Source organism: Salvelinus fontinalis, chromosome 38 (genome assembly GCF_029448725.1).
Source record: "Salvelinus fontinalis isolate EN_2023a chromosome 38, ASM2944872v1, whole genome shotgun sequence".
Lineage (NCBI taxonomy): Eukaryota > Metazoa > Chordata > Actinopteri > Salmoniformes > Salmonidae > Salvelinus > Salvelinus fontinalis.
Genome location: NC_074702.1, coordinates 15471419 through 15497248, shown reverse-complemented (window position 1 = coordinate 15497248; position 25830 = coordinate 15471419). Strand labels below are relative to the sequence as shown.

The 25830-nt window shown below is 41.9% G+C and overlaps 1 protein-coding gene across 1 annotated transcript in view; it reads left to right on the top strand.

Annotated features, from left to right (window-relative positions):
* The window catches only part of LOC129837170 (t-SNARE domain-containing protein 1-like), a 170301-nt gene extending 153091 nt beyond the window's left edge, over nucleotides 1-17210 (top strand). The window contains exon 12 of the mRNA XM_055903090.1: nucleotides 16924-17210. The gene's annotated coding sequence lies outside the window, so the exon portion shown is untranslated. The remainder of the gene's footprint in view (nucleotides 1-16923) is intronic.
* Nucleotides 17211-25830: the final 8620 nt, after the last annotated feature.

Here is a 25830-nt window from a genome sequence, read left to right as displayed (position 1 = left end):
CTTGACTACTTTCTTATGTCATTCTCTCTGGCACCAAAAGTTTTTAAAAAGTGTTGATGGGGACAGAATACGGTTGGATCATCACATAATTGGCATTTATATTAATCTTACAGAATTGCCACGTGGGCGAGGATATTGGAAATTTTATCAAAGCCTACTGGAATGATAACTTGTTTATAACTAGGACAGAAGAATTTATAACTGACTTTTTCTGACATGACATAGGTACAGCAGATCCCCTTATTGCATGGGACACTTTTAAATGTGCCATGCAATTCCCTACTCATCTATAAAACAAAAGCAATTTAGGTCAAAAGAGTCCATATTAACAAAGGAAATTGAAGGACTGACAGTACATAGCAATAAAAATAGTACCATAGAGGCACAGAATAAGTTAGTGAAAAATCAAAAAGAAATGGAGGAACTTATTCAAGAAAGAACCAGTGTAATATATTATAAAAAATATAGCGAACTGGATGGAATATGGGGAAAATGCACCAAATCATTTTTCAATCTTCAACATAGAAATGCCACCAAATAAAATGTATTAAAACTTGTTACAAATGATGGAGTCACACATGATTCACTGAATTATATTTTGAAAGAGGAAGTAAAGTACTTTAAGAATATGTTTTCGTTTCAGTCTCCTCCATCTCCACTAACCGAAGCTAATTGAATGGATTTGTTTTCCTATTAATAATGTAAAATTAACATCTGTGCAGAAAGACTCATGTGAAGGCCAAATTACAGAGGAACTTCTTGATGCAATTAAAGCCTTTACGTCTGGGAAAACTCCAGGGCTGGATGACATACCAGTGGAAGTATACCAAACGTTTTTATCTATACTCAGAGGACCATTATTAGCATGTTTTAACCACTCCTATATAAATGGTAGATTATCAGACACGCAACAAGAAGGTCTGAAACAGGACCCAAGTGGTATATATAAAGATCCAGTCCATTTAAAACATTTGAGGCCTCTTACACTTCAGTGTTGTGATGCAAAAAATCTAGCTAAATACTTGGCTCATAGAATTAAAAAGGTATTTTCAGATATTATTCATCCAAATCAGACAGGTTTTTTACATTGACGATACACTGGCGATAATATAAGACAAGTACAGGAAACAATAGAATACTGTGAAATATCGGGGAAACCAATCCTGGTTTTCAAAGCTGATTTTGAAAAGGCTTTTGATAAAGTACGACTGGAGTTTATATATAAATGCCTAGAATATTTCAATTTTGGAGAATCTCGTATAAAATGGGTTAAAGTTACATATAGTAACCCTAGGTGTAAAATAGTAAATAATGGCTACATCTCAGAAAGTTTTAAACTTTCAAGAGAGGTAAACAAGTTTGTCCACTATCGGCATATCTATTTATTATTGCAATCGAAATGTTAGCTGTTAAACTTAGATCCAACAATAATATTAATGGATTAGAAACCCGTGGCTTAAAAACAAAGGTGTCATTGTATGCTGATGTGTCACGAATCCCGCCGAAGATGGTGCCTCTTCCCGTTCGGGCGGCGCTCGGCGGTTGTCGTCTCCGGCCTACTAGCTGCCACCGATCCCCTTTTCTGTTTCATTTAGTTGTGTCTGATTTGTTGCACCTGTTTTGTGTTTAGGTTTATTGTGGGCTATTTATACCCAGTTGGCCCGCTGACTTTTGTGCGGGCTTGTTTTTCTGTTTGTGGTGTTTCGTTATTTCTTGTGGTGTCTGTTCCGATTAGATTTAGTCCTGTTTGTTTTTGGACTGTGACTTGACGCGCCCTTGTGTGTGTGGCGTAGCCGTCTCGCTGTTATTTTTGGAATATTAAATCCACGATAAAGTTCGATAAAGTTCATATTTCTTTCCAAAAACCTCAGTTTACATTGGCGCCATGTTCAGAAATGCCTCCAAAATATCCGGAGAAATTGCAGAGAGCCACATCAAATAACAGAAATACTCATCATAAACTTTGATGAAAGATACATGTTTTACATAGGTTAAGAACAAGTTAATCTTTAATTCTATCTAGGGTAGGTGGGACGTTAGCATCCCACCTCATCAACAGCCAGTGATACTGCAGGGCGCCATATTCAAAACAACAGAAATCCCATAATTTAAATTCCTCAAACATACAAGTATTTTACACGATTTTAAAGCTACACTTGTTGTAAATCCAGCCAAAGTGTCCGATTTCAAAAAGGTTTTACGACGAAAGCACACCAAATGAGTATGTAAGGTGTGAGCCAAGTCACAGAAAAAGACAGCCATGTTTCCAGCTAAAGAGAGCATTAACAAAAAGCAGAAATAGAGATAAAATTAATCACTAACCTTTGATAATCTTCATCAGATGACACTCATAGGACTTCATGTTACACAATACATGTATTTTATGTTCGGTAAAGTTCATATTTATATCCAAAAATCTGAGTTTAGGCAAGACGCTACTGTATCACTTGGCAAAAAGCCTGAGAAAATGCATAACGCCACATTAAAATGAATGACATTGTAACGGTCCTGACCTGTTTTATGTTGTTTTTGTATGTGTTTATGGTCAGGGCGTGTGTTTTGGGTGGGCAGTCTATGTTTTCTGTTTCTATGTTGGTTTTGGGTTGCCTGGTATGGCTCTTAATTAGAGGCAGGTGGTTTGCGTTTTCCTCTAATTAAGAGTCATATTTAGGTAGGGTGTTCTCACTGTTTGTTTGTGGGTGATTGTCTTCCGTATCTGTGTTATGTTTGCACCATACGGGACTGTTTGGATGTTCGTTTCGTTTTGATGTAGTCTGTTCCTGTCCGTGAGTTTTACGTTAGTTATGTAAGTTCATGTATAGGTTTTCGTCTACGTCGTTTTCTTGTTTTGTATTTTGAAAGTGTTTTGTTTTTCGTGTTGCCATCGTCGTTACAAATAAAAGATGGCTTATTTCCCGAATGCTGCGTTTTGGTCTACTGATCCTTCTCTCCTCTCCTCATCCGAGGATGAGGAGAACGACAGCCCTTACAGAATCACCCACCAAACTAGGACCAAGCGGCAAGGGAGTGCTCAACAGAGCAACAAGGACTCCTGGACTTGGGAGGAGATCCTGGACGGTAGAGGACCTTGGGCTCAGCCAGGGGAATATCGCCGTCCCAAGGAGGAGTTGGAAGCAGCGAAGGCTGAGAGGCGCTGGTATGAGGAGGCAGCGCGGCGACGCGGTTGGGAGCCCGTGAGTCAGACCCAAAAATTTCTTGGGGGGGGGGGGCACACGAGGAGTGTGGCAAAGCCGGGTAGGATACCCGAGCCTACTCCCCGTGCTTACCGTGGAGGTAGAAGGCGTCGTACTGGTAAGACACCGTGTTATGCGGTAAAGCGCACGGTGTCCCCAGTACGCGTGCTTAGCCCAGTGCGGGCTATTCCACCTTGCCGCACTGGGAGGGCTAAGTTGGGCATCGAGCTGGATGTCATGAAGCCGGCCCAATGCATCTGGCCACCAGTGCGTCTCCTCGGGCCGGCGTACATGGCACCAGCCTTACAGGTGGTGTCCCCAGTTCGCCTGCATAGCCCAGTGCGGGCTATTCCACCTCGCCGCACTGGCAGGGCTACGGGGACCATTCAACCTGGTAGGGTTGGGGAGGCTCGGTGCTCAAGAGCACGTGTCCTCCTTCACGGTCCGGTAGACCCGGTGCCACCTCCATGTACCAGTCCTCCGGTGGCAGCCCCCCGTACCAGGCTGTCTCTCCGGGTTCTCTCTCCAGCTGTTTCCTCCTCTCCAGCGCAGCCAGTGCCTAGACCACGCACCAGGCTGTCTCTCCTTCTCCTCCCTACAGAGCCGTCCTGCCATGACCAGCCAGAGCCGTCCTGCCATGACCAGCCAGAGCCGTCCTGCCATGACCAGCCAGAGCCGTCCTGCCATGACCAGCCAGAGCCGTCCTGCCATGACCAGCCAGAGCCGTCCTGCCATGACCAGCCAGAGCCGTCCTGCCATGACCAGCCAGAGCCGTCCTGCCATGACCAGCCAGAGCCGTCCTGCCATGACCTGCCAGAGCCGTCCTGCCATGACCTGCCAGAGCCGTCCTGCCATGACCTGCCAGAGCCGTCCTGCCATGACCTGCCAGAGCCGTCCTGCTATGACCTGCCAGAGCCGTCCTGCTATGACCTGCCAGAGCCGTCCAGTCAGGACCTGCCAGAGCCGTCCAGCCAGGACCTGCCAGAGCCGTCCAGCCAGGGCCTGCCAGAGCCGTCCAGCCAGGGCCTGCCAGAGCCGTCCAGCCAGGACCTGCCAGAGCCGTCCAGCCAGGACCTGCCAGAGCCGTCCAGCCAGGGCCTGCCAGAGCCGTCCAGCCAGGGCCTGCCAGAGCCGTCCAGCCAGGACCTGCCAGAGCCGTCCAGCCAGGACCTGCCAGAGCCGTCCAGCCAGGACCTGCCAGAGCCGTCCAGCCAGGACCTGCCAGAGCCGTCCAGCCAGGACCTGCCAGAGCCGTCCAGCCAGGACCTGCCAGAGTCCCTCAGCCAGGACCTGCCAGAGTCCCTCAGCCAGGACCTGCCAGAGTCCCTCAGCCAGGACCTGCCAGAGTCCCTCAGCCAGGACCTGCCAGAGTCCCTCAGCCAGGACCTGCCAGAGTCCCTCAGCCAGGACCTGCCAGAGTCCCTCAGCCAGGATCTGCCAGAGTCCCTCAGCCAGGATCTGCCAGAGTATCTCAGCCGGGACCTGCCCCTTGTCCCGGTGCTGCCCCTTATCCCGGTGCTGCCCCTTATCCTGGTGCTGCCCCTTGTCCCGGTGCTGCCCCTTGTCCCGGTGCTACCCCTTGTCCCGGTGCTGCCCCTTGTCCCGGTGCTGCCCCTTCTCCCGGTGCTGGCCGTTCATTTAGGGGATGTTAGTTTTAGGGTGGTCATTGGGAGGGGAAGACAGAAGCGGGGAGTGACTATGGTGGTGTGGGGACAGCGTCCAGAGCCGGAGCCACCACCGTGGTCAACTGCCCACCCAGACCCTCCCCTGGACTTTGTGCTGGTGCGCCCGGCGTTCGCACCTTGAGGGGGGGGTTCTGTAACGGTCCTGACCTGTTTTATGTTGTTTTTGTATGTGTTTATGGTCAGGGCGTGTGTTTTGGGTGGGCAGTCTATGTTTTCTGTTTCTATGTTGGTTTTGGGTTGCCTGGTATGGCTCTTAATTAGAGGCAGGTGGTTTGCGTTTTCCTCTAATTAAGAGTCATATTTAGGTAGGGTGTTCTCACTGTTTGTTTGTGGGTGATTGTCTTCCGTATCTGTGTTATGTTTGCACCATACGGGACTGTTTGGATGTTCGTTTCGTTTTGATGTAGTCTGTTCCTGTCCGTGAGTTTTACGTTAGTTATGTAAGTTCATGTATAGGTTTTCGTCTACGTCGTTTTCTTGTTTTGTATTTTGAAAGTGTTTTGTTTTTCGTGTTGCCATCGTCGTTACAAATAAAAGATGGCTTATTTCCCGAATGCTGTGTTTTGGTCTACTGATCCTTCTCTCCTCTCCTCATCCGAGGATGAGGAGAACGACAGCCCTTACAGACATGAAAGATATCAAATTAAAGCTACACTGGTTGTGAATCCAGCCAACATGTCAGAATTCAAATAGGTTTTTCAGAGAAAGCATGCGATGCTATTATCTGAGCATAGCACCATTGTAAACAAAAGAGAGAAAACATTTCAACCCTGCAGGAGCGACACAAAACGCAGAATAAAAATATAATTAATGCCTTTTTGTTTTTTTCTTTTTTTTTTCTTTTTTTTTTTTTTTATTTCTTTTTTTTTTAGGGGTGGATCAGCTTAGTATTGCGGAAAGAATGTTGCTTCCAATGTAATTGTCTGCATCATTTCCATTCCCCCATATTTTGGGTAAATATATATATCCATATACGTATGCATACATATACACATATATACATACACATACCTATATAGACATACATACTTTTTTAAAGAATATGCCTTTATTATTATTCCCCGCGACCCTACCACCAATCCCCCAATTGGAGTAAACTTATAAACACTTCTGCTTTTACCTTCAATTTCTACATCTTATACCTATCTTACAGACACAGTCCACTTTACAATAGTTCTCTCTTATTTGTTCTTAGTCCTTCCTCTATTTCTGTTGTCCATCCAATTTTATTTCCACTTGTAACTGTGCTATTTCACAAAAGCTCCGCACCTATACACATTTCACAGATCCCGTATGCCCTATATTGTTTATCTTGTTATTAGTCCCACCCTTCAGCTCCACCCAACCCCTCCCATCTATCTTCCAACATCATCCATTTCGGATTTCTATTTGCCATACATTTCTCAACTGTGCTGTGATGCTTCACAAAAGACCTGAACCTTCCTATTCTCATAGCTTCTACAGATTGTAAATTAAAAATAAACATCTTTGCCAAAATAATTATTATATTATTGATTGATTGACTATGGCTTTTCAAATCCCCCAGTATTGCTATCTGTAGTGTTAGTTTTAGGCAAATGTTGCAATTCTTCAGCCATTCCTGGACCTGTGACCAAAAACGAGCTACATATGGACAATACCAAAATAAATGATCTAATGACTCTGCCTCCTCACAACAGAATCTGCAGAGCTGGGAAGATTGTATACCCCATATATATAACATTCTATTAGTTGCAAGAATTTTGTACAGTAATTTATATTGAAAAATTCGAAGTTTTGAATCCGGCGTTGTTTTGCGTATCAATTCATAAACCATGTGCCATGGAATGGGTACATCGAAAATCTCTTCCCAACTATTTTGCAATTTGTATGGCACAGCTGTTAGTTTTTTGGTCCTTAAATGAAATTGGTATATGTTTTTATTTCTCACACTTTTCTTTAACCATTTTTGTTCTTTAATACAGGGCCGACATACAAGTTCCTTACTTTTTTCCCCTTCTACTTGCCTCTTCCATTTTTGTGGTAATGCTGCAATTAATTGGTTGTAATTTTGGGTAGAGCAGACTTTTCCATATGTCTGTGTTAGCTGCATGTGTGACATAACTCCACCAGTCCTATTTATGATATCATTCACAAAAATTATACCTTTTTTAAACATTTCTTCGATAAATACAGTTTTTTTATCAATTATTATATTTGAATTTAACCACAATATTTGTTGTACTATTTGTTCCGTCCTTTCAGGTGGATTAAACTGAAATTGCAACCAACTTTCTAAGGCTTGTTTAAAGAATAAGGATATTTTGGAGATGATTTCCTTTTCAAACAACCGAAAATGAGCAGGTGTAATCTGAATAAAGGGAAAAAGGCCCTTCTTGAACATAGGATGAGACATTCGTACCAGTTTACTAGAGAACCAGTTTGGATTTAAGTATAACTTTTGTATGACCGATGCCTTTAGTGAGAGGTCTAATGCTTTAATATTTAATAATTTCTGCCCTCCGAATTCATATTCGTTATATAAATAGGCCCTTTTAATTTTATCTGGCTTGCCGTTCCAAATAAAATTGAATATTTTTTGTTCATATAATTTAAAAAACAGGTCACTAGGTGTAGGCAAAACCATAAGCAAATAGGTAAACTGTGAAATGACTAAAGAGTTAATTAGGGTGATTTTTCCACAAATAGACAGGTATTTTCCTTTCCATGGTAGCAAGATCTTATCTATTTTTGCTAACTTTCTATAAAAATTTATTGGAGTGAGATCATTTCTTTCTTTTGGGATTTTTATACCGAGTATGTCCACATCTCCGTCAGACCATTTAATTGGTAAACTACATGGCAATATAAAATGTGTATTTTTTAGTGATCCAATACGTAATATGGTACATTTATCATAATTTGGTTTTAATCCAGAGAGGATAGCAAAGGTATCTAGATCCTCTATGAGGCCCTGGAGAGACTCTAGTTGTGGTTTTAAAAGAAAACATGAATCATCAGCGTACAATGACACCTTAGTTTTTAAGCCATGGATTTCTAATCCTTTAATATTAATGTTTGATCTAATTTTAACAGCTAACATTTCGATGGCAATAATAAATAGATATGCCGATAGTGGACAACCTTGTTTTACTCCTCTAGATAGTTTAAAACTTTCTGAGATGTAGCCATTATTTACTATTTTACACCTAGGGTTACTATACATAATTTTAACCCATTTTATAAGAGATTCCCCAAAATTGAAATATTCTAGGCATTTATATATAAACTCCAGTCGTACTTTATCAAAAGCCTTTTCAAAATCAGCTATGAAAACCAGGCCTGGTGTCCCCGATATCTCATAGTGTTCTATTGTTTCCAGTACTTGCCTTATATTATCTCCAATGTATCGTCCATGTAAAAAACCTGTCTGATTAGGATGAATAATATCTGACAAAACTTTTTTTATTCTATGCGCCAAGCATTTTGCTAGGATTTTTGCATCACAACATAATTAAATTAATGCCTTACCTTTGATGGGCTTCTGTTGTTGGCACTCCAATATGTCCCATAAACATCACAAATGGTCCTTTTGTTCAATTAATTCCGTCGATATATGTCCAAAATGTTCATTTATTTGGCGCGTTTGATCCAGAAAAACACCGGTTCCAACTTGCTCAAACATGAGGACAAAATGTGTCAAAGGTTACCTTTAAACTTTGCCAAAAAATGTCAAACTACTTATGTAATACAACTTTAGGTATTTTTTAACGTTAATAATCGATAAAATTGAAGACGGGATGATATGTGTTCAATACAGGATTAAAACGATATGTAGCATGCCTTCTGTTTGATTGAAACGCATGTCTAGGACACCAGGAGTGCCTCGACTTCAAGATGGCCATATTTCTTCATTACACAAAGGAATAACCTCAACCTATTTCTCACGACTGGTGACATCCAGTGGAAGCCGTAGGAACTGCAAGCAAGTTGCTTAGAAATGTGGTGTCCCAATGAAATCTCATTGAAAAGACGGTGACCACAAAAAAAGAAAAGATCTGAATGCTTTGTCCTCGGGGTTTTGCCTGCTAAATAAGTTATGTTATACTCACAGATATGATTCAAACAGTTTTAGAAACTTCAGAGTGTTTTCTATCTACATCTACTAATAATATGCATATCTTATCTCCTGGCGATGAGTAACTGGCAGTTGAATTTGGGTATGTTTTTCATCCAAACATGAAAATGCTGTCCCCTACCCTAGAGAAGTTAATGCAACCGCTGTGTCAGATTTCAAAAAAGCTTTACGGCTAAAAACACAATATTCAATAATCTGAGAACAGCGTTCAGCCACAAAAGCAAGCCATACAGTTACCCGCCAAATTGTGGAGTCAACAAAAGTCAGAAATAGCATTATAAATCTTCACTTACCTTTGCTTAACTTCATCGGAATGCACTCCCAGGATTCCCACTTCAACAAGAAATGTTAGTTTTGTTCGGTAATGTCCATCATTTATGTCCAAATAGCTACTTTTGTTAGCGCGTTTGGTAAACAGATCCAAAGTCACAAAGCACATTCACTAAAAGCAGACGAAATGTCAAAAAGTTTCGTAACAGTCAGTAGAAACATGTCAAACGATGTATTGAATCAATCTTTAGGAGGTTTTTAACATAGATCTTCAATAATGTTCCAACTGGAGAATTCCTTTGTCTTCAGAAGTGCGATGGAACAGAGCTCGCTCTCACATGAATGCGCATGGTCAGCGCATGTTCAGGTCATGGTAGACCTTACTCAATCCCTTCTCCTTCAGCCCCACTTCACAGTAGAAGCATCAGACAAGGTTCTAAAGACTGTTGACATCTGGTGGAAGCTGTAGGAAGTGCAAAATGACCCATATCACACTGTGTATTCGATAGGCGATGAGTTGAAAACCTACAAAACTCAGATTTCCCACTTCCTGTTTGGATTTTTTTCTCAGGTTTTTGCCTGCCATATGTGTTCTGTTATACTCACAGACATCATTCAAACAGTTTTAGAAACTTCAAAGTGTTTTCTATCCAATACTAATAATACTATGCATATATTAGCAACTGGGACCGAGGAGCAGGCAGTTTACTCTGGGCACCTCTGGGCACCTTTTCATCCGAGCTACTCAATACTGCCCCTGCAGCCATAAGAAGTTAATTCTGTGTAGTTACAGGGTTAAAACAGAAACAACTCAAAGATGAACAGTTTAGGCATTCATTTCGAGTGGTTAAGTTTAGGGCTATGGTTTGGAGAAGGCTTAAAACTAAATAGAAGATAACAACGCGCTTGGTGTTTCCGTCAACTATCATCAACTATTCTAACGGCATTGTAAACCACGGTGATGCAGTGGTCTAAGCAGCGCGCTCCGTATTTTGTTGCCCAGTGCTGGGCAATCATTTTTCTTTTTTTTGTGAGTGCTGAGGAAGGCATATATCGACGTTCTCACAACCTTTTCAAATGCTTTAAATCGAGTCTATTTGTAGTGATCAGGCTGCTGACAAGAGGAATGTATAGGGCTAAAAAGGATCTAAAATGGCCACTTTCATCATGATTCTCGCCAAAATGGCTTGTGATACAAATATAAAAAGCATATTCAACATCAGTCCTCTCAATTAAGTTTCTATGTGAGAAATGCCAGAAAAATCTGAGTTACCCAAAATACTGTATTTTCTGGCCTTTCTGGTGTCCATAAACACCTGATTTTGAAACTAAAGCCAAAAAGGAAAATAACCATGCAGTAAGTACTCATGTGAAATGAAAGGAAATCAGAGTACAGAGTAGCTATTAATCCATAGATGTCACAGAAGTAACTGCTGCATTATAATTTTCTGTATTTTTGCCACTGAAAGAGAGATCTCTTCACTAGCAATGCAGTGAGAGGGAACTTGTGCGCCTTGCCATGAAGTTAGTGCAGTGCTTTTGTGGTCTACTACCGTTAATCCGTGTCTATGAACAAGTGTGACAATAAGCTCTCTGTCTGAACTGCAATCCTCTTAGGCAAGGCTTTGTGGGTAAACTCGCCTCATGCAAATTCTAAACCCCATTTAGCTTTGAGGGACTAGTCAGCTGCATTGAGATTAATGGTCGAGTGACTACTTGATTTAATAGGGTTATTTCACTGCTTACGGGGGAAAGTAAACAACAAAGTTAATGCAAGACATTCGTCACTGACGTCCTCAATCTATCCTCTGCTCTATGAGGGAAGGGAAGAAAACACTTTCTTTTTGCTTTCAGAATGTTTCACTCTGACTGTCACTTTTCTTTTTGTTGACTTCAGATGTTTGGGAGACTTTGCAGTTTTTTATTATTGAGAAAATGACTGTATTTTGTTAAATGATAGAAGTCAATTTAAATAAAAGTATTCCATTTGTGTTTCAGGAAAACAATCAAATTCAGATTGTTTTGATATTGTGGATTCAGGTCTTGTTGCTCAACCTATTTCTGCTTCTGATATCTTCCCTAAAGTAAGAAGGAAATAGCTAACTAAAATGGAAGAAAGAAAACAATGTGCAAATAATTAGAAAGTATATTTTGTGTGTAGAAATTATTGCGGTAAATTAGATTGTATGGATTTAAAAAAACTCTATTAGCAATAAATGCTATGGGGAGAAAGTGCTGTGCAATTTTCCATTACGGGGTGAAAAATGACAATTCTTGTTTATCTTTTTCCATGCCGTCAGCTTACTCCCAACTTTGCTGCAGGGGATTACTGTGACTCTGTGGGTGACTGTCACTGACGTTTCTCTTTCCGTGAGAAAACACAACACTATGTGACACAGGTGATCTGAGACTAGCAGTAACACATTTCACAAACTAGTAGCTATGGTCAAAATGATTAACACAGCTTTCAAATACATGTTTTAATTACTCTCCATTTACACTAAATCTTATCATTTCAGAATTATACTCCCCAAACACATACAGATATAGACCCTCCACATCAAAACACACACACACACACACACACACACACACACATATCTCCAGCTGCCCAAACCGCCTGTCTGCCTCCAAGCCTGCTCAGCATAGCCAGCATTCTCCAGGAAGTAGAGCTGAGATTACCTAAAGCTGATTGGCCAGCGCCTTAATGTGTGAGACCTTCCAACGTACAGCTTAGGCTGTCATTACATCAGCCTGATCAACACAGAGCTCCTCACACAGACAGATGCCGTTTTGGAGAGAGTCAATCGAGGGATAGAGGGAAGGATGGATGGTGGTAGCAGCTTAGGTGTGGAGGGACCTCACATGGAGGGTTAAAGAGGCAGCATAAATCCATCCACTATGTCATTGTGTTCACCAGTGTATTTGAGTGGACAGACTGTAGGTCTGATATTCAGTACAATGGGTGAGCTAGGTTCATACTGGATATACTGTTGTACACAACGGTGTAGCCATCAAATGTGTTAAGATAGAGAGACTGAGTAATATAGATACTTGAATGTGAGTGGTCAAACTAGGCTGTCATGCGAAATATCTGCTTCTCCTCTTCTCTCTTTCCCCCCACAATCACACACACACCACCCGGTCAACCTGTTGGCTCAGAGTCTACGCCATTCATCCAGCCTGTGACTGACAATCGATAGCTGTGATAGCTGTGCCGTGGAGCCAGTTTGGGTTGTATTTGATACGGCCTATCAGCTCCATGCATCTGGACACTGGCTCTGCTGGAAATGGGCCGTGACGGACAGAACAGGGTCCTTCAAAACACAACCCCTCCCCAGCTGCTCACATTGATCCCATCCACCCTGGATTTCAGTTTGACTTCTAAATCTTCCTTCACTCTGGCTGGGCGATAGTAAACACCTCCACCAACTCACTCAGTACAAAGGGGATTTGACATGTATTTTTCAGTGCAGGCAAATGAAGGGAAGCTGGATCATTGTAATGGGTGGAATGGATTAAGGTATCAAACGTGATTTAATGTGACAGCAGCCTCCACTGGTCTGTTGTCTGACTTGTCTATGTTATCTACAGTACAGTACCTTGACACTTTCATCAATATATTTTTTTAATTCAGTTTATCTCCTGTCTTTTTCTCATTAGGCTGTCTGTCTGGAGTTTTTATATTGTTTGATTGCAGGAAATGGATATACTGAGGCACATTACCAGATGTCTAAACTGCTGCAATACTATTTCCCTCAGCTTGTCACTCGAGCATTCATCTTGGGGACTGTCTGTGTTTATTGGCTTTCATACCCTCCCTCCTAACCTTCCTCCTTTCCTCCCTCCTAACCTTCCTCATTTCCTCCCTCCTTTCCGCCCACGTCTTTCAATGACAAGGTGGAGTTAAGTTCAAACAGCTTTCTAGCGCCCCCTTGCTATACCCAAGATACACTGCAGAAGATTCATCTGTGCGTGTGTGTGTGCACAAGTGTGTGTGTGTGTGTGTGTGTGTGTGTGTGTGTGTGTGTGTGTGTGTGTGGGTGTGGGTGTGGGTGTGTGTGTGTGTGTGTGTGTGTGTGTGTGTGTGTGTGTGTGCGTGCGTGCGTGCGTGCGTGCGTGCGTGCGTGCGTGCGTGCGCATGTGTGTGTCTCCCAGACTCTTCCGGAAGGAGAAGGGGGTCTCCGTTGTGGTGGCACAGAGACAGAGCTTTGAAGTGGGTGATACTGGCAGAGCTCTCTCCCTCTGTGTGTGTGTGCCAGGGAGACGGGTTAGCCTCATGCCCTCTGATCTCTTCAAAGTACCATATCTCCCTACAGTTACTCTCTACCTCACGCTCTCTCCTTTTCTCTTCCTGTCGTTTTCTCTCTTGATCTCTCTCTGTTTCTCTCTCTCTCGTTCACTCTCTCTTTTACTCACTCTCATTCTCAATTACGCACTCTCTTTGTCTTTGCTTGTTCTCTACTCTGTCCCATTCATTTTATCCACCATACTCCCCATTTTTATCCACAATTCTCCCAATTTTTAGTTCCCTATTTCTCCCTGAAACGTTTTGTTCTCTCATTCCATCTGTTCATCTGTGCCTTTATCTCTTCTCTCCCCCCTCCTTCCTGGCATCATTCCAACCTGTCTGGATCAGGACATCGTTCAGATGGGTATACAATCACCAATCTGACGGAAGCCTGGGGTCTTTTCATAGACAGAGGTCTGCAGCGTAGTCATCTTCATCCCCCTGTCAAACGTCATACTCTTTCCTCCTCTCCCCCCTCCACCTCTCTAAGATCAGAATGAATGATCGGTTGGTTGAAATCCAGCACTTGCAGAAAGAGGAAATTAAGAATATTTGTATAATTATTTAACTACATGTACCGTACATGTGAGCAGTATAAGTAGCAGTAGAAGTAATGTTGTCCGTTAGTTTACTCCAATCAGGGTATGGATGGTAGGGCAGGGTGCAGATAGATTGTGGGTTCTATCAAGTTAATTGTTTGCATCATTTCTTTTATTTTCTTTTTTTGTATCAATTATATTCCTTTATACTCCCCCCACCCCACCATATTGACATCATATTAGCTATCATCATAGTCAACATAGCTAGAACTAATGCGTTAGTAAACCCGCTACAATCATGCAGTACAGTGTACAGAAAGCAGTTGAGCAATTACACTGGCGGGCCTTGGTGGCAATAAATTAATAAAACCTAAAGCGTATCTTGACTTAGAAGAGTTCCAGTGTTGGATAGCCATAGCCAGCTAGCTAACATAGCATCTCTCTCTGTTTGAGTCAGGTGTTTGACTAGGCTAAACTAGCTAGCTGCATTCACTAGCTAAGTAAGTGAAAGTGAAAGTGAAAAGAATACAAGGAAATATAGCCAGCTCTCCCTCTCTCTGTCTTGCTTCTCCTTCAATTTTAAAGAAAATAATTTGTTTAAAACTGTTCAAATACTCCCCAGATTGTATGCACTACAGTACCAGCTAGCTGTAGCTAATGCTTTCAGTACTAGATTCATTCTCTAATCCTTTGATTGGGTGGACAGCATGTCAGTTGATGCTGCAAAAGCTCTGAAGTTGTCATAATTACTGTGTAAGGCTATGGAAGGGGGTTAGAACCATGAGCCACCTAGGTTTTATATTGAAGTCAATGTACCCAGAGGAGAACGGAAACTATCTGTCCTCCGGCTACACCGTGGTGCTACCCAAGAGAGTGCTGTTGAGGCTACTGTAGACCTTCATTGCAAAACAGTGTTTTTTCATGAATTATTTGGTGACGTGAATATACTGTATTTAGTTTTATCTCAAAAAGATAACTTTTTGTATGTTTCACAATTTAAATAAAAATGAAATTCACTGGGTAGGAAGGTCCTCCCCTTCCTCCTCTGAGGAGCATCCGCTGGTCCTGAACCTCCATATTTGTAACATTTCTACCAATATTGCCCTAAAAATAAATGCTTTACCAAAGAGCATAATGATATATAAGCAGGTCTGAGTTTTCCATTTTCAATTTCCTTGTTTTGTGTGTCGCAGGAACTTGGAATATTGTAAAGCTGCTGGTTGCACTTGCTGCCTTTCTTACACTAGGATCTATCTTGACAAAAATAGATATTGTCTGAATTAGACAGACCTACATGAATGAAAGTTGAATGAAAAATAAAACACCACAGTGGTGTATTTTTTTCTCAACTTCAGTTGTATGGGTCTTTTCTCTTCTAGACTCTTACCCAAACAGGCATCCCTGGCTCCGGGCAGTCTCAGCCAATGGCCATCTCTCAGAAACGATTGCAGGAACTCTGCCCCCATTTCATAGACTGTGGCCTCTCTCAATCCCTCTCCTCCCTCTCTCTTTGTCTTTCTTTCACCCTTTCTTTCTCCTTCCCTCTTTCCCTCTCTCTTTGAAAGAAGGTGGGGTGGGTTTTAATCAGAGATTGGCTGGTCAGGTCCTGAGTAGCAGTAGATAGAGAGAAGAGAAAGAAAGAGTGAGGAGAGAGATTGCTGGAGAGAAATCTGCTTTGGTGATTAGCCCTCTCTAATTAGCCCTCTCGAAAAGCTCTGACGAAGGCCGTGAGGCCGATACGTAAACTTATTAAATATCGGTGATACTACCAAGAGCAGTGTGTGGTTTCCTTTTTCCTTCATCATGATTAGCCCTCTCTGACATGACCGCCAGACCCCTCCAATGGATGTTGTTTGGAAAGGTAGTTATGGACTGACTGGAGAGGAGAGGAGAAATAGAGAAAGATGGACTGAGTGACAGACAGCTTGGAAGAATGGACTCCATAGTGTCAGGTGTGAGGCAGAGGTAGTTGGAGGAAGAAGCCATTGTTTGCCCTGTGGGTGTTGTTTGCCCTGTGGGTTCAATATAAAGCCGATCTCAGCAACAGGTCTATGTGACTCACCCCAGATGTCTATTCATTTACACCTTCAATTATGACATGGAACGATAACGATTGAATAGTTCAACATAACATAAACACTTCATCGAAAGCACAATACATGGTATTTCTCAGCACAATACATGGTATTTTCTCAGCACAACATACAGTATAACCCTGAAATCATCTTAGAAGTTGTATAGTTAGACACATAACACAAAACATCTAAAGCACAATACTGTATATTTTATTTTCATATTGTGTACTGCATAACCCTGAGATCATCTTAGCTACGTGTTGTAATTAACAGATGAGTCTCCTGTTGGCCAACTCCTGAGGATCATTTGAGATAAAAGTGATGCACTGTGGCCTTTTGTGGTTCTACTTTATGCCCGTCACAGGGGGCTGCTGATTAATCAACCATTTGGATCTCCAGCTGGTTGAACTCTGGCCCAGACTTAATTAGAACTCATACACTGACCACCAATCATAAGTTACTACCACGACCTTGTGGCACTTCCATAATAAAAAGTACAAATTAGTTCCTTACCAATTAATAATTCATAAAATAAAAGGGAAAATAATATAAGCCCAAGGCGGTTAGTAGTGGATGTAAAGGTAAAGGTAAATGTACATGAATATTACACCTGTGGTATTGGCTTAGACTTGGTTTAGAAAGCTTAGCTTTGTGAGTAGCCTACATTAGTGGTTGTCATCCCATCGTTAGCTTGCCTATATAGCGCTGGTTAATGATTGATGCATGTTGTCTGGTGTGCTTGTGTTTCCCAGGTAGCTGCAGTCATAGTGCTGTGACCTCTCTGCTTCTTCCCCACCGTACCGCCTGACCCCTGACCTGTACCAGCTGTCTCAGACAGGAGGAGCCTGCCCCACACCAACACCTCTACTTCGTCATGGCTGTCCCTCCTTGGTTATGTAGTTAGATATTTGGTGTGCGCAGGTATATGAGTGTGTGTGTGTGTGTGTGTGTGTGTGTGTGTGTGTGTGTGTGTGTGTGTGTGTGTGTGTGTGTGTGTGTGTGTGTGTGTGTGTGTGTGTGTGTGTGTGTGTGTGTGTGTGTGTGTGTGTCGGGCAGGGGGCGGGCAGGGGGCGGGCAGGGGGGGGGGGCGGGCAGGGGGGGGTTGCTGGTACTTCTATTACCATCTTCAAATGAATGGCATAGTAGTCTACTGTGGTTCATTTCTACTGTACCTAACTGTGGTAGCTGTGGCAGCCAACCAGCCAATCATGGAAGAGAGATTTTGATGTATCCACTTACTTTACCCTGTTTTCCTCTGTGTTTGTTTACTTGTTTTTGTTTTTTAAGCACTGGATCATATTTATCTGATGCTACTGTATCTACGAAGTATGATATTAAAATGTTGTGTAGTACTTATGATTATATGAATACATAAATGATCAATAGACAATAATGTATCAAATGGTATGATGAAAACCTACACTACTTTAAAATATGATTTACAGCTTTTTTCATAGTCCTATTTTACTCTTGCTATCCTCTCTCTCTCTCTCTCTCTCTCGCTCATGCAAACACAGACACACTTGCACACAAACACTTCTATCTGCCATGATCTGAGTGTAAAGAGTGGAACATGTGACATAAATTACACGTTTGTTGATCGCCTGAAGCACTCACCCTCTGGCCAATCAATAGGCAGTAGAGTCAACCACTTTCCCTCCATTCCCTCCAAATGTATCATCCTGTTACATATTTTCCAGGAAGGCTTATTTAGAGATAGTAATAGGCTTAATTAATCTCTCAGAGGGGTGATTATCATCTCTCTGACTTCTCCTCTGGGCTGTACGTGTGTGCTATCACTGAGTTCTTTGAAAAGATGGGTAAGACTCTTCAGTGTGCAGCTTCAGTGTCAGCTCCGAGCCTTTTCTGCTTCCAACGTCACGCATCCTTTATTATCACTCTTCCCTCACCATCCCCCGGCATCAGTGGGCTCTAGCTCTTAACTCATCGCATGCATACACAAATCTGAAGAGTTTTACTATTGTTATTTTCTCTTAGTCTTACTGAGTCAGTGTGCCCAGATATTCATTTTTGTTTTTTAATTTGTACCTTGCAGAGAAAAGGAACAAAATGAACCTAAAGCACCAAATTGTTTGTGAATCTATCACAGGACGTTGGTGGCACTCTAATTGGGGAGGAAGGACTCGTGGTAATGGCTGGAGCGGAATATTTGAATGGTATTAAAAACATCAAAAACATGGTCTCCATGAGTTTGATGCCATTCCATACTCCATTCCAGCCATTATTATGAGCCGTCCTCCCCTCAGCAGTCTCTAGGTCTGGCATCTTTATTCAAATCTATGCATATATTTAAGGTGATGTGACTTACTGTAGCTTCTCATATCCCTGACAAAAGCTTAAAGTTTCTAGAATTGTGGTGTGGGCGATGAGAAGATGAATGATGGATACTTGTGAAGGTTTTCTGTTTGGATTAAGTTGTGCTTTATTGCTGTGATATGTTCCTTCACTGCTTGTAAAAATTCTCAGCGTCGCAAAATATGATTATTCACAATATGAATTATATTTTATGAGAACGTTGATGTTCAGAAAGGAATTTGTAGCACCTTCTATTACTCCTCAGCTCTTTATTTTACCATTGTAAAATTTACTTACATTGTGTCTTTTTGATAAATAAAATCTCCTAAATATCAGAAGTGAATATGAGAATGTTTTACTCTTTCAAAATAGCAGTACTATTGTGTTTTGTCTGCTGTACAGATTGACCAATGATTGAGACCTACAGTATGTTAGTGGTTCAATATGTCCTCTTACACATGCTAACTTTGGTACATACAGTTGAAGTCGGAAGTTTACATACACTTAGGTTGGAGTCATTAACCTCTCTTGGGTACGTGAGACGTTAGCGTCACACCTCTTCAACAGCCAGTGAAACTGCTGGGCGCCAAATTCAAATAGAGAAATACTCATTATAAAAATTCAGAAAACAAAGCATATTTTCCATAGGTTTAAAGACTAACTTCTTGTGAATCCAACCATGGTGTCAGATTTAAAAAATGCTTTACGGCGAAATCATACCTTACGATTATTTGAGAACATAGCCCACTAGACAAATCATTACAAACAGTAACCAGCCAAGTAGAACAGTTACAGAAGTCAGAAATAGAGATAAAATTAATCCCTTACCTTTCCACAAGCTCAAACGCAGTCAAAACAGGAAGACAAAAAAATCTAAATTGTATCCGTAAAGTTCATAGAAACATGTCAAACAATGTTTATATTCAATCCTCAGGTTGTTTTTAGCCTAAATAATCAATAATATTTAAACCGGACAATAACGTTGTCAATTTAAAAGGTCAACCAGAAATGCAGTCGCTCCGTCTCGCGCATGAAAAAGCTCTGTGACACTTTAGGGTCCACTCATTCAGACTGCTCTCATGTTTTAGAATACAAGCCTGAAACAATTTCTAAAGACTGTTGACATCTAGTGGAAGGCATAGAAACTGCAATATGAGTCCTAAGTCAATGGATACTGTAATGGCATTGAATGGAAAACTACAAAACCCCCCCAAAAAATACTTCCTGATTGGATTTTTCTCAGGTTTCGCCTGCCAAATCAGTTCTGTTATACTCACAGACACTATTTTAACAGTTTTGGAAACTTTAGAGTGTTGTTCCATCCAAATCTACCAGTTATATGCATATCATAACTTCTGGGCCCGAGAAGCAGGCAGTTTATTTTGGGAATCATTTCATCCAAAATTCCGAATGCTGCCCCCTACCCTAGAGAAGTTTTAAAACTCGTTTTTCAACCACTCCACAAATTAATTGTTAACAAACTATAGTCTACTTAGCGCATGACACCGTTCATTTTTCCAACAATTGTTTACAGACAGATTATTTCACTTATAATTCACTGTATCACAATTCCAGTGGGTCAGAAGTTTACATACACGTTGACTGTGCCTTGAAACAGCTTGGAAAATTCCAGAAAATTATGTCATGCTTTAGAAGCTTCTGATAGGCTAATTGACATAATTTGAGTCAAATGGAGGTGTACCTGTGGGTGTATTTCAAGGCCTACCTCTTTGCTTGACATCATGGGAAAATCAAAAGAAATCAGCCAAGACCTCAGAAAATAAATTGTAGACCTCCACAAGTCTGGTTCATATTTGGGAGCAATTTCCAAACACCTGAAGGTACCACATTCATCTGTACAAATCAAATCAAATCAAATGTATTTATATAGCCCTTCTTACATCAGCTGATATCTCAAAGTGCTGTACAGAAACCCAGCCTAAAACCCCAAACAGCAAGCAATGCAGATGTAGAAGCACGGTGGCTAGGAAAAATTCCCTAGAAAGGCCAAAACCTAGGAAGAAACCTAGAGAGGAACCAGGCTATGAGGGGTGGCCAGTCCTCTTCTGGCTGTGCCGGGTGGAGATTATAACAGAACATGGCCAAGATGTTCAAATGTTCATAAATGACCAGCATGGTCAAATAATAATAATCACAGTAGTTGTCGATGGTGCAGAAAGTCAGCACCTCAGGAGTAAATGTCAGTTGGCTTTCATAGCCGATCATTAAGAGTATCTCTACCGCTCCTGCGGTCTCTAGAGAGTTGAAAACAGCAGGTCTGGGACAGGTAGCACGTCCGGTGAACAGGTCAGGGTTATATAGCCGCAGGCAGAACAGTTGAAACTGGAGCAGCAGCACGGCCAGGTGGACTGGGGACAGCAAGGAGTCCTCATGACAGGTAGTCCTGAGGCATGGTCCTAGGGCTCAGGTCCTCCGAGAGAAAGAAAGAGAGAAAGAGAGAGAGAATTAGAGAGAGCATACTTAAATTCACACAGGACACCGGATAAGACAGGAGAAGTACTCCAGATATAACAAACTGACCCTAGCCCCCCGACACATAAACTACTGCAGCATAAATACTGGAGGCTGAGACAGGAGGGGTCAGGAGGCAAAGTGGCCCCATCCGACGATACCCCCGGACAGAGCCAAACAGGAAAGATATAACCCCACCCACTTTGCCAAAGCAAAGCCCCCACACCACTAGAGGGATATCTTCAACCACCAACTTACCATCCTGAGACAAGGCCGAGTATAGCCCATAAAGATCTCCGCCACGGCACAACCCAAGGGGGGGCGCCAACCCAGACAGGAAGATCACGTCAGTGACTCAACCCACTCAAGTGACGCACCCCTCCTAGGGACGGCTTGAAAGAGCACCAGTAAGCCAGTGACTCAGCCCCCATAATTGGGTTAGAGGCAGAGAATCCCAGTGGAGAGAGGGGAACCGGCCAGGCAGACACAGCAAGGGCGGTTCGTTGCTCCAGAGCCTTTCCGTTCACCTTCACACTCCTGGGCCATACTACACTCAATCATATGACCCACTGAAGAGATGAGTCTTCAGTAAAGACTTAAAAGTTGAGACCGAGTCTGCGTCTCTCACATGGGTAAGCAGACCATTCCATAAAAATTGAGCTCTGTAGGAGAAAGCCCTGCCTCCCGCTGTTTGCTTCGAAATTCTGGGGACAATTAGAGGCCTGCGTCTTGTGACCGTAGCGTACGTGTAGGTATGTACGGCTGGACCAAATCGGAAAGATAGGTAGGAGCAAGCCCATGTAATGCTTTGTAGGTTAGCAGTAAAACCTTGAAATCAGCCCTTGCCTTAACAGGAAGCCAGTGCAGGGAGGCTAGCACTGGAGTAATATGATCAATTTTTTTGGTTCTAGTCAAGATTCTAGCAGCCGTATTTAGCACTAACTGAAGTTTATTTAGTGCTTTATCTGGGTAGCCGGAAAGTAGAGCATTGCAGTAGTCTAACCTAGAAGTAACAAAAGCATAGATACATTTTTCTGCATCATTTTTGGACAGAACGTTTCTGATTTTTGCAATGTTACGTAGATGGAAAAAAGCTGTCGTTGAAACAGTCTTGATATGTTTGTCAAAAGAGAGATCAGGGTCCAGAGTAACGCCGACCTCCTTCACAGTTTTATTTGAGACGACTTTACAACCATCAAGATTAATTGTCAGATTCAACAGAAGATCTCTTTGTTTCTTGGGACCTAGAACAAGCATCTCTGTTTTGTCCGAGTTTAAAAGTAGAAAGTTTTCAGCCATCCACTTCCTTATGTCTGAAACACAGGCTACAAACAATAGTACGCAAGTATAAACACCATGGGACCACGCAGCTGTCATTCCGCTCAGGAAGGAGACGCGTTTCTGTCCTAGAGATGAACGTACTTTAGTGTGAAAGTGCAAATCAATCCCAAAACATCAGAAAGGACCTTGTGAAGATGCTGGAGGAAACAGGTACAAAAGTATCTATATCCACAATAAAACGAGTCCTATATCGACATAACCTGAAAGGCCACTCGGCAAGGAAGAAGCCACTGATCCATAAACTGCCATGAAAAAGCCAGACTACGGTTTGCAACTGCACATAGGGACAAAGATCGTACTTTTTGGAGAAATGTCCTCTGGTCTGATGAAACATAAATAGAACTGTTTGGCCATAATGACCATTGTTATGTTTGGAGGAAAAGGGGGGAGGCTTGCAAGCCGAAGAACACCATCCCAACCGTGAAGCACGGGGGTGGCTGCATCATGTTGTGGGGGTGCTTTGCTGCAGGAGGGACTGGTGCACTTCACAAAATAGATGGCACCATGAGGTAGGACAATTATGTTGATATATTGAAGCAACATCTCAAGACATCAGTCAAGAAGTTACAGCTTGGTCACAAATGGGTCTTCCAAATGGACAATGACCCCAAGCATACTTCCAAAGTTGTGGCAAAATGGCTTAAGGACAACAAAGTCAAGGTATTGGAGTGGCCATCACAAAGCCCTGACCTCAACCCTATAAAAGATGTATGGGCAGGACTGAAACAGTGTGTGCGAGCAAGGAGGCCTACAAACCCGACTCAGTTAAACCAGCTCTGTCAGCAGGAATGGACCAAAATTCACCCAACTTATTGTGGGAAGCTTGTGGAAGGCTACCCGAAACGTTTGACCCAAGTTAAACTATTTAAAGGCAATGCTACCAAATACTGATTGAGTGTATGGAAACTTCTGACCCACTGGAAATGTGATGAAATAAATAAAAGCTGAAATAAATAATTCTCTCTACTATTATTCTGACATTTCACATTCTTAAAATAATGTGGTGATCCTAACTGACCTAAGACAGGGGATTTTACTAGGATTAAATGTCATGAATTGTGAGAAACTGAGTTTAAATGTATTTGGCTAATGTGAATGTAAACTTCTGACTTCAACTGTAAATCTAAACCTCTACCACGTGTTCCTTTATCGTGGCACTATTGTACCCAAATTGATGGACACGCTTAACCCAAAAGATGGGGTCAATTTTTCACAATGGTAGACTCAGATAGCACGCCCCTCTCTGTAAATAGGACATGGACAAGCTGATTAATCCTTAGGAGAATGTGTGCTGATGGGAATTTCAATTTTTAGGAGAGCAGTTATCACTTTTTTGGTCAACGTCGGCTAGAATGTTAATAGTGTTTTGCAGAAGGAAAGGCTGTGAGGATGTGGTTTGAAGTGCTGTTGAAGTGAAAGGCTTCACTTCTATATTGGAAAGGCTTCTCTCCAGTACATATGCCTCTAAAGTAAAGAGCCCTTCTTTTAATATACTAAACTTGAGAGCACAAGAGTCGCAATAAAGGTATTTTCTCCAGTGATACACATAGGGCAAGGATCATCCATTGTTTGAGTTTGCAGACAACTGACAAGGAGTAACGGGGAAAACTGAACTATTTTATCCACCGAACAATGACCCACTACAACAAGTGCCCATTATTAAACATGTGCAATAATATGTCCCACTGAAATACCTGTTTGTCTGCCTATTAGGGACCCCAGATCCAGCCACACAATGCTTTTCCAAACACAATACCTTTACTTGCGTTGGTTTTATCAAAGCTCTCTCTAACCTTCAAGTGCCTTATAATACAAATCCAACGGAACCTCCAAAGAGAGATATGGCGTGTCCTATACAAATCATATAACTTCATTGCCAGCTTCTAGGATTGCGTCATTTTACAAACCCTCTTCTTGAGCAAGGACAGATGTTATGTAAGTACTTTAAAGTCATAGTCAGAAATTCACGGTCTCATCCTGTAAGACATCTTTGATGAGAGGAATAAATAAGAGAAAGAATATGTTTTATTCTCCCTCTCAAGACACTCAGGGATGTATGGTTTTTAGAACCCTCCAAGAATTGCTCTGATAATTTGCTCCCGCTATTCCAACCTCCTGAATCTTAATCATACGATGCTCTGCTCTGTTCGCTGCAATCAGACATGATTAGCTTGTCCTGATGCCAGACCAGAGAGCTACAGCTCCAACCGACCATTAGGACAACACAGCACAGGGTTTTAAATAGATTTCATTCACATAAAACGTTTTCTGTGTCTGTACTATCTGTGTCTGTTCTCTCTGTTTCTCAAGTCATTAGATTTTAGGGCTATTTGTAATTACCTTTAGTGCGGTTTGAGACGTGGGTTTGAAGTCAAGTCATTTCTCTCAATTTAACCCTTTAGAACCAATACCGGCTGTCGACTGCCTTCCCTTAAATTACTATGGCCTTGTGTTTCTAACAATAATATACGTGTCAATATCACAAAGGGTATGCTGTCATTTTACTTTTTTCTTTTTCTTTTTACTTCATTACTCAAAATGACAGCGCAGACGTGACTTTTCATTGTAAAAGAGGCTGTATCTATGTTGCTTGATGATACGAGTTCAGACATGTCCTTGCACTTTAAATAGCGATAATGTTGAGGTGAATAAAATAAGTAAACAGTAGATATACACTACCGTTCAAAAGTTTGGGGTCACTTAGAAATGTACTTGTTTTCCATGAAAACATACATGAAATTAACTGCAAAATTAATAAGAAATATAGTCAAGATGTTGACAAGGTTATAAATAATGATTTTGAATTTAAATAATAGTCCTTCATACTTTGCTTTCGTCAAAGAATTCTCAATTTGCAGCAAATACAGACTTACAGACCTTTGGCATTCTAGTTCTTAACTTGTTGAGGTAATCTGAAGAGATTTCACCCCATGCTTCCTGAAGCACCTCCCAAAAATACGGTCAAGCTGCTCCCACAACACCTCAATAGGGTTGAGATCAGGTGACTGTGCTGGCCACTCCATTTAGACAGAATACCAGCTGACTGCTTCTTCCCTAAATAGTTCTTGCATAGTTTGGAACTGTGCTTTGGATCATTGTCCTCTGTCCAGAGCCTGTGTTCTTTTGTCCATCTTAATCTTTTCTTTTTATTGGCCAGTCTGAGATATGGCTTTTTCTTTGCAACTCTGCCTAGAAGGCCAGCATCCCGGAGTCGCCTCTTCACTGTTGACGTTTAGACTGGAGTTTTGTGGGTAGTATTTAATGAAGCTGCCATTTGAGGACTCGTAAGGCATCTGTTTCTCAAATTAGACACTTTATTGTACTTGTCTTCTTGCTCAGTTGTACACCGGGGTCTCCCACTCCTCTTTCTATTTCAATATGTCCCTGATTGAGTCTGTAACACCAACATGTTTCAAGCAGACCACCATAGTCCCTGTGCCCAAGAACACAAAGGTAACCTGCCTAAATTACTACAGACCTGTAGTACTCACGTCCGTAGCCATGAAGTGCTTTGAAAGGTTGGTAATGGC